This window comes from Camelus ferus, chromosome 36 (assembly GCF_009834535.1).
Source record: "Camelus ferus isolate YT-003-E chromosome 36, BCGSAC_Cfer_1.0, whole genome shotgun sequence".
Classification (NCBI taxonomy): Eukaryota; Metazoa; Chordata; class Mammalia; order Artiodactyla; family Camelidae; genus Camelus; species Camelus ferus.
In genome coordinates this window covers 11,644,345-11,653,680 of record NC_045731.1, presented here as the reverse complement: position 1 = coordinate 11,653,680, position 9,336 = coordinate 11,644,345, and the positions used below count along the sequence as shown (strand labels likewise).

Below are 9,336 nucleotides of genomic sequence, written 5' to 3'. Positions count from 1 at the left end.
AATCGGAATCATTTGAATAGCAGGATTTCCTTTTGGGAAGCCATCTGGGAAGGAGATTGGGGGACAGGCGTTTGAATGCATGTGCCTGTTTAAGGCACTTTGCCGCTTTCCCCCTCCTCTTGGGTTTTAATCTTCCAAGTCTGTTTACAGGGAAGCGTGTGGCCAGGTGACCGGACCAGTCCCATAACCAGTGACAACTTCTGGGGCCCTCGTTCCTGCAGCTCTTTATAGGACTGCTGGGCGGGCGGGCTTGAGCTGGACCAGAGGCGAGGCCAGGCACAGACTAGATTCCCTCTCTTGCTTTTTAGTAGTGCTTCCGACGATAACGAGGGAGTAAAAAAGTGTCTGGTTGGGAAAGTAAATAGATACGAGGCAAATAAATAAAAAGGCCCAGAAGCAATTACGGAGAGGAAGTGACATTTTTCTGTAAGTCACTTTTCTGATGGCCCGCAGGCCTGCTCGCCAAGGGTGCCGTGGGAATGCTTCCGGGAGGGGGGCGGTCGCGATAAGAGAATCAAACAAAAAGAGGATGGAAGACCCCCGCCCGCCCTCCGAGGCCCAAGTGGCTGCCCCTCTCGCCTCTCCCGGTCTCCTGGTCGCTCCCCGGGCGCGCAGGGTGGGGAGGAGCGGGGCCTCGCCTCCCCTCGGCGCCCGGCCCGGCGCTGTGCGGGGTCTTCCCGGGCCGGGCGGCGCCCCCGGCCGAGCCCCGAGCCGCGAGCCTCGAGAGGGTCCCGGCGCCGCCCGAGCCCGTCCGCCGTGCGCGCCCAGGTGGGTCCCGGGCGGCGGGCGCGCGGGCCTGGGCGGCCCCGGCGGCGTCACGGGGCGGAGCGGACGAGGAGGACGAGGAAGAGGAGGAGGAAGGGCGCGCGGCGGGCGCTGCCAGGGAGGGGGCGCCGCGGCGGGAGCGGCAGGCCGGAGCCGAGCGAGCGGGCGGGCGGGCGGGCGCGGGGGCTCGGCGGCGGGGGTCGGCCGGGCCCGCGGGGTCCGCCCGGGCCGGCAGCGTCCGCCGAGCGGCGGGAGGAGCGAGCGGCGCAGACAAAGAGCGGCGCCTGGGCGGGCGCAGAGCGGCCGCCGCCCGGGACCCGCGCCGCTGCCCCGGCCTCGGCGGGCGGCGCGCGAGGTAAGCCGGGCCGGGGCGGGGGCGGCAGGCCGGGGGCCGGAGCGGGCGGGGGCCGCCAACTTGGGCGGCTCGGCGGAGTTGCAGCGCGGCGGGGCCGGCGGGGCTGGCGGGGCGCGCCGGGGCCGGGAACCGGGGGCCGGGTCCCCGCGCGGCCTGGCCCCACGGCCGCCGGCACCTCCAGGCTCGCCCCCTCCCCGGGGCCTGGCGGGCGCGGTCAGCCTGCGCGGGGACCCCGGGACGGGGGACTCGGTGCGGGGGCGCGGGGCGGGGGCCGGGCGCGCCCCCGGGAAGGACCGCGCGGATCGCCGGCCCCGCGCAGGACCCGGAGGCGAGCGCGGCCCGCAGAACTTCTGTCCATCGGGACTGTAGGCGAGACCCCGCGCGGAGCTGCTGTCTCTCCGCGCCCAGGAGGGCTCGCCTCGGCGGGGTCGCTTTGTGCCGGGCCCGGGCTCCGCGTCCTGACCGCGATTCGCGGCCCCGGAAACAAAGTTTCTCACGATCGCACTGCCCTCGGCTCGTTCAGGGCGATCGAACCACCCAGCGGTTCCGGAAGAATTCGGTGTGTGACTTTGCAGGACTAGACGGAACTCCTTCGGGAGCGCAGTCAGCCGGGGTTGTGTGTGGGGGGTGTGACTGCAAAACGGTTTCATCTGTAGAGACCGCCCTGCAGGGGCTGCGGGCGCGGGGGCCACCGGACTCGGCATTGCAACAGCTTGGGAGCCTGCAGCGCGAGCGGGCGCGCGCCGCCTGTGTCATCCAGGACAGGTCGGGTTGGCAGTAGTCCCCTGCATTTGGCTTTGTTTATTTTGACAACAGGTTTAAGGCTGAACCTGGCCAAGTTTGCGTCTGTACAATGGGACGAGCAGGCCGCAGCGCTGGGCCCGAGGAGCCTGGAACTGTGCGCAGGCCCACTCCTTCCCTTCACCCAAAAAGCAGCTGAACCCTGAGAGGCCGGGGGCGTGGCTGGCGGGACCCACAGGTTGGGGAGGCCCTGCCCGGTCCGGCCCAGTCTGGCTCCTTCCTCCTCTTCGCCAAAGGGATTCTGGTAGGAATGAGAGTCATTCGGGGTGTGTTTCATCCCCTAGCATTTGGTGTCGTCAGCAACAGAGCTTTTCAAGGCTTAAAACGGCTGACAGTGAAATAACCTGAACTGTGGTAACTTATTGAAGCAGATGTAAACTTTGCTTCTGAACACGCCCTTAATTCACTTACCCAGTGTTCCCAGATAAACGGGTAAATTAATAACAGGAATCAGAAGTGTGTAAAGAGGGGGGCGGTCCCTGGACATGTGGAGATGAAATGCGCTTAACCAGGAGGCTGGGCTGTAGATGTCAGTTTTTAGGTGTTTGGAACAGGGGTTTCCCCACACGTGGGTGTTAACCATGTTTCTGAAGCAGCGACCACGACGGAAAATCCTCCTTTGATCTCCCCCTCCTCCAGGTTGGTTAGATGTAGTTTTGATTGAAGAAAGTGGCCAGATCTTAGTGGTTTGGCTGCAGCAAGTTAAGCTGAAATGGGGAACTTTAATCTTGGGTGAGCTGGTGACCTGGAGGCCGCACCTGGGCTCCAAGCGTCTCAGCTGGTACCTAAGCACTCAGCAGGACTGATCCCGGAACACAGGATGAGACTGGGTCGCAGGTTGCCTTGCGAATAGACTGACCTATGACCTTCTCTTCCCACTTGAGCTGGGACTTTCTCTTTTTAAATTGAAGTATTGTCAGTTTACAATGTTGCATCATCAGTTTCTGGTCTTCAGCATCAAGTTTCAGTCATACATACACATACATATACTTATTTTCATATTCTTTTTCATTATAGTTCACAAGATATTAAATATAGTTTCCTGTGCTATACAGTAGAAACTTGTTTATCTGTTTTATAAATGGTAGTTAATATTTGCAAATCTCAAACTCACAATTTATCCCATCCCACCCCTTTCTCCCTTGGTAACTGTAAGTTTGTTCTCTATGTCTGTGAGTCCATTTCTGTTTTGTAAATAAGTTCATTTGTGTCTTTTTTTTTTTAACATTCCACATGAGTGACATCATATGGTATTTATTCTTCTTTCTCTGTCTGGCTTACTTCACTTAGAATGATGGTCTCCAGGTCCATCCATGTTGCTGCAAATGGCATTATTTCATTCTTTTTTATGGCTGAGTAGTATTCCATTGTATAAATATACCACACCTTCTTTATCCAGTCATCTATTGATGGACACTTAGGTTGTTACCCCATCTTGGTGACTGTAAATAGTGCTGCTGTGAACATTGGGGTGCATGTGTCTTTTCAGATTAGAGTTCCCTTTGGAATTATTAAGTTGAGACTTTCTTAAGGTGCATTTCAAGTAGCTGTGCTCATTTGTCAGGCTCTGAGTTTTTCTTTATTGCATTCCTTGTGCTTAAATTCACTCCATCCTTGACCTCTTTGAAGCTGCCATGTTCCCCACCTCCGTTGTTTGCAGTGGGAGATTATTGAGCTTTTCCCAACAAACAGCAGATCTTATGTGCACAGGATTTGAGAAATGCATTAGCATCCATGTGAAATACACCAGAAATCTTTCTTGCATGTACAGAAACTGGATAACCTTTTAAAATACCCTTAAAGACATCTTGGTTGCCCAGCATGATCTGAAGCTTTTCACTCCATCACTTGTATGAGCATTGTTGGCCCTGGCTGCGTGAGGCTGTGTTACACCTGTGTCTCTGGGATACACACGCTTGTCGCAGTCCAGCGTGGCCTGCTGCATGTGCTAGGGGAGAGGGCTGTGGACGTGGTTCTCCCACTGAGCTGAAGATTGCTGGCTGGAACTGCAGGGGAGGGCAGGGGACCATGTTTGGAAATCTGGTAAGCGAACTTCTTTCGCTAAGGAACTGGAAACTCCCCACAGCTCAGCCCCGAGGCTTACGAAATTCGTTCTCCCAACCGGATGAGTTGCAAGTGCCCTCCCAGATTGCTTCTGCTCCCTGAGATGAGTGATGGAAACTCTTCATGGCATGTTTTCAAAGGGCCTGAACTAAGAATGATACCACGTATATTGTGTTAAATGCTTGAGTTAAGGCAACTCAGAAGGAGGTCAAGGCGGCCTTTTAATGGTTTCAAAAGTATGCAGCTGAAGTAAAAATAGTTTCTTATTTCTTACAGCCCTTTTAGTAGCACAGTTTTAAAAACTGGACTGGTTTTTCCTTTCTTGCCTTTCCCGCTGAATGGATCCTACAGTCTGTCTATTTCTGAGGGTATAGTCAACATTTGCGAGGTAGACCCTCTCCCCAGCACACACACACACACACACACACGTCACAGTTGGCCCCGTGGTTTCTGGGTGTTGGTTCCTTGTACACACGGATGCCCAGCAAACGCTGCTTGAACACGTGAGTGTGGAGTTCTGAGCCTCTGGGTCCCCCCTGAGCTATGTGTCAGAAGAGATCCCCAGAATCCTCGTGCTCTGAACCCCTGTGACATGGTCGCAGGTTTTGTTTCCACACAACGGGAGAATTTGGTTTGGTGGCCTTATTTAGTAAATTCTCTGTCAAATGAATCGTTTATAGTCCTGAAGGGAAACCTGGAAACAAACACAGAAACAAACCAAAAAACCCCAGCAAAACGAAAAACAAGCCCAACTGCATACATGTCCCCCCGGTGGGTTGACTAAATGTTACACTTTTCAGTAGGTTGTCCAGGTCTCCCTCGAATTGGAAACTCTGGACAGAGCATTTGTGTCCTGGCCTGGTCAGCCGGTCACTTAGTGCCGGCCTTCTTCTCTTTCTACCATTTGTATTTTTAATGTTTTTCAGAAAAGAAACTTCAAGTGTGCTCAGTTTCCCCTTTGGAGACTGTTCCGGAAAGTGGGGTGTTTTGGCTGCTAGGCGGTTGATGACGATGTGAAATGCCAAAGTCAGAGAAGAGTAGGTCCTAGTGCTTGAATGGCAGCTCGTAGTTTACCAGTTGCTCTCCCATCTCCCACCATATTTAATATTTGAAATAATGGGGTGAGATGGGCCCTGGCCCTTATGTTGGTGGGAGGAGTCTGGAGCCCAGGGGCAGTGGAGGGTGACAGGGCCGCTGGCTGTGCTCAGTGGGCAGGACATAGCCCCCAGAGGTGCTGGGCGTGGGGGCCTCCTGGAGGCCGCGGATCTGCTAGCGGGTCCTGATGAAGTGCGGCGGACCTTGTGGGAACCCCTGCCCGCTGCAGGTGACAGCGGGTCGATGGATGAGCTGATGGATGAGCGTCTTCAGTGTCCAAGCCACATTAGCCTAGACGTTCTCCGCTGGTTAAAGAACACGTGTGCCTGGTTACAGGGTGCGCATCTGCCTAGTGCCCGAACAGGGGCTGCAGAGGGGGTGAGAAGGAAGCTTGTTTCTCACAGTTCTGGGGGCTGGAAAGGGAAGATCGGGGTGCTGGCAGATTTTGGTTCTGTTTTTTTTAATTGAAGTCAGTTTACAGTGTTGTGTTAACTTCTGGCGTACAGCACAGTGATTCAGTGGTACACACTTACATGTTCCTTTTCATATTCTTTTTCATTACAGGCTATTACAAGGAATTGAATATAGTTCCCTGTGCTGTACAGTGGGACCTTGTTGTTTATCTATTTTATGTATATTTTTGTATCTGCAAATGCCAAACTCCTGATTTATCCCTCTCCCCCTTTCTCCTTTGGCAACCACAAGTTTTTTGTTTTCTTGTTTGTGAGTCTGTTTCTGTTTTGTAAATAAGTTCATTTGTGTCATTTTTTTTTAGATTCCACGTATCAGATTCGGTTCTTCGTGAGTCTCTTCCTGGCTTAGCCGGCCGCCCTCCCGCTGTGCCCTCACCTGCCCTTTCTCTGCCACAGGTGGAGAGTCCTGGTGTCCGTCCCCCTCCTTGTCGGGACATCAGTCCTTTTGGTTTAGGGCCCCGCTCCTATGACCTCACTGAACTTTAATCATCTCGGAGGCTCTGTCTGCAGCCAGGTTGGGGTCAGGGCTTCCGCCTGTGAATCCTGGGGGCCATTCAGTTCATCACAGTGTGAAAGTAACTGTTTAAAACTGGGCTGATGGGTTTGGGAAGCCCTGTTGCTTCACACTGATCTGGAGCCTGGTGTTTGGGGTAGGAGGGGACAGTAGCGGGGAGGACAGCTCAGTGTTGGTCGTGGAAGCTGGACGAGGAGGGAGCAGGGTGCTGCCGGCAGTTGGCTCAGCTGCAGCGTGTTTCTTGGATCAGGATCATGATAAAATATCAGATCTATGGAAGGTGTTGGATTTTGTATGGGAATGAGAGTGCTTCCTGGCCGTGGACAGAGGGGCAGAGGGGCGGGTGAGGCCAGGGAGCTGGGGGCCGGGAGCATCCCCTGGGGCTGCTGCTGAGACCTAGGCCTCCACCCCGTCACGTGGCTCCCCTCGGCTGGTGCGGGCTGGGTCGATGACGTCCACTCTGATCACCGTGTCTGTGCTGGGCCAGTCTGAGCCGTGCCAGGTGATCACCTGGGTGACTGTGGCTCTCCAGCTGCAAATATGTTTGTTGGTGACTCAGGGTCATTCAAGGAAACATCCAGCTTCTCAACCCACCCCCGACCATGCCTGCCCTCTCAGTTAATGTTCCATCATCGACGCACTGGGTCACCCTGGAGTTCTCCCTCACCTTCCAGGTCCCACATCTCACGGATTTTACTTCTGAAAGCTCTCTTACACCTGAGCCCTGCTGGCCTCATTCCTCTCTCACTGGGACTGGCTGGATACCTTTCCCGCCCCGCCCACCAGCCCCACCCACTGTGCCCTAGGATTCAGGCCGAGGTCCCACCTGTGGCTCTCCCCTGCCTTCTGATCAGCGTCCCAAGTCCTCAGTGTGGCCGGCGGGAGCGGCACCCCTGGGCTCCTCACTGCTTCACCAGTCTCAGAACAGGTCCCCGTGCCTCTATCCTGAGTCACCACAGTCACCTGTGGCCACACACTGAGTGACAGTGTGCTGGTTGTGATAATAAGGCACTAGAGTTTATCCTCAGTTTATTTTTGAAGACTATGTGCTGGGACTGAGTCAGTGCGACCTTGTAATGACAGCATCACCACACGACTGCAGCGTTGCACCCAGACCTGTGCCTGATGCTTAGGGAAGGGGAGGCTGAGCGCAGACACCTTGTGTGTTTCACCTGGGCTGTTTCCTGCCAGCCTGAGCCACAGGTGGAGTTTCAGATGTTCTAGTGGCCACGGGAGAGATGCAAGAAGAAACAAGACAACTTCCACGATGTATTCTTTCACCCAGGAGCCCTGCAGGTGTCCAGCCCAAAGCACTGGCGATGAGATCATTCACGTTTCTTGTACGATGTCTTAGACTGCACCTGTGGCTCCCCCTTCCCTCTACATTTGGGAGTTCAGAGGACCCGTATTATCAGGTACAGGTCTGTACACCTTTCATGATTTCAGCTTCGTTTGGTCAGTGTTTCCCTAACTTGAGATAGCCTAACAAGATGTAGTGGAAGCAACCTGGAGTAATAATGGTAATGATTATTATTTAGTGGGAAGGGAGTAATCTCTGTGGTTATGAGGACTAATGTGACATTTCATGTGCTCAGCTTTACAGAACTAAAACCAGATTTGGCTACCTGTAATCAAAATACCTGTCCATTTTACAAACGTTTTAAAATGTGTTTTGAATTCTAGACGTTAACTTACCAAACGCGAAATGACTTTTTTTTTGGTATTAGTAGTCCACACATTTACGATATATTACATACTTAAGTCCTAAGTAAGGAAGTGAAAATCATTTCTTTAGTGATCATTAGTGCCTCCCCTAACACATGCACGCACACATGCACGCACACCCCCCGTGTTGTATTGACAGTGCTAACCACTGTACGCCCCAGACAAGCTCATTGAACCCTCTCAGAAACTAAGTGTGGTTACTTTCTATGTCTCCTTCTCTAGACAAGTTGTGGAGACAGGGCAGGTGGGGTCACCCGAAGTTCCGCATCTTGTAAAGCTTGGATCCAGAATTCTACCGCAGACTGTCTGACTTCTGAGCCGTATATCCGCTCAGCTGGGCCACTGTCTCTTCATTAAGTTGTATCTGAAAATACATGAACAGCTGTAAACCTTTATTATGGTGTGGGAGTGGAGAAACATAATGGAAAGTCATTGCTGGGGGGTGGAGCCCCGATAGCGTTCATTCTGGGAACGTCTTATCAGCCCAGTTGTGCAGGAGGCCTGGACTTTGGAAGGACACGGTGAATAGCCACCAGCTGCTCCCGGGGTCCTGCGGGTGGTCACAGAGGAGCGTCAGCGAGCGCCTCCCGCCCTGCTGCACCTCTCCCCAGCCGTCCCCCTGAGTGCCTCGGCCGGCTGGTGGGCCCCAGATGGGCACGCCCTCGAAGCTCTGGGCTGGGCATCCCTGGGAGGCTCCTTCAGACTCCGGTGGCTGGACCCAACCCGGAGTGTCAGGTCTGCAGGTCTGCATTTGCTTTTCTTTTCTTTTCTTTTTTTTTAATTTGGGCAAGGGGAAGGTAATTAGGTTTACTTATTTTTCGAGGAGGTACTGGGGATTGAACCTAGGACCTTGTGCATGCTAAGCTTGTGCTCTCTCACTGAGCTCTACCCTCCCCCCTGCATTTGCTGTTTTGTTGAGTTCTCCTGTGATCCAGTAGCTTTGGAAGACTGCTGTTCCAAGGTGGGAAAGTCCTAGGGGAGGTTTGTAGTGCCAGACCATCCCAACTCACCCTCTGGGGCCCTCAGAGCACCAGCAGCCTCCTGCCTCGGGGCGGATGGAGCTGACATGTAACCAAGAGTCTGGTGCTGTCGGAGAAACTTCTGGGTGTTCCCAGGCTCGGGAACGCGGGGGTCCCCAGTGGGTTCTCACTTGGGCAGGCTCTCGGAATTCCCAGGCTTAGATTTCCAGTCCGACTCCTTCTCCTGCGGCCAGCCCTGCAGGCAGCATGTTCCAGGAGGAGTGGCAGCAAAGATTTATTTACTTAAACAAGCTTAATAATTCTCCCAGCTGTGGTGGGGGCAGCCGGCTGGGGAGGCACGCTGGGGGACAGGCAGGGTCGTGAGATGCTTAGAAAGGCGCCAGCGGCCATCTCACTGGGCGGGGCCGCCAGTGCCCTCATTGATCTGCCTTAAACCACGTGCCTCAGTTTCATGTCCTGTGAGTTTTGGCTGAGTATTTAAGGATGTCGGCAAGTCAACGGGTATTTTAATTATGTCACTTGTGAGCCTGGCCACCGAAGAGAAGAGCGGTTCTGTCTTTTTCT

The 9,336-nt window shown here is 54.3% G+C and overlaps 1 protein-coding gene across 4 annotated transcripts in view; it reads left to right on the top strand.

The window, feature by feature from the left end:
* The first annotated feature begins 270 nt into the window (after positions 1 to 270).
* Positions 271 to 9,336, top strand: part of NCK2 (NCK adaptor protein 2) — a 70,913-nt gene continuing 61,847 nt past the window's right edge. For 3 of the 4 annotated variants that reach the window (XM_032474341.1, XM_032474339.1, XM_032474338.1), the window contains exon 1: positions 892 to 1,120. The gene's annotated coding sequence lies outside the window, so the exon portion shown is untranslated. Of the gene's footprint in view, positions 427 to 891; positions 1,121 to 9,336 lie in introns of those variants that run through there. The other variant, XM_032474340.1, reaches the window with a different exon arrangement.